We start from the raw sequence: 213 nt of genomic DNA, 5'->3' as shown, positions 1-213 counted from the left end.
GTGAATATTTTGAAACCTTGAGAAATAACAAAAAACATTGAGACCGAGGAGAGCCGGACACTACTGTGTCTGGCCAGCAGGGTAAGATAAAATTAATTTGAAGCTGTGACTGTGTGAAGGAGCTATTGTTTCTTTATTAAAACTTCAGTGAACTGTGTTAACTAGGGATGAGCGAGTACAGCATTATCTGTATCTGTATCTGTTTACCACATG

Source organism: Etheostoma spectabile, unplaced genomic scaffold (genome assembly GCF_008692095.1).
Source record: "Etheostoma spectabile isolate EspeVRDwgs_2016 unplaced genomic scaffold, UIUC_Espe_1.0 scaffold342, whole genome shotgun sequence".
Lineage (NCBI taxonomy): Eukaryota > Metazoa > Chordata > Actinopteri > Perciformes > Percidae > Etheostoma > Etheostoma spectabile.
Note: the sequence above shows the minus strand (reverse complement) of the source record.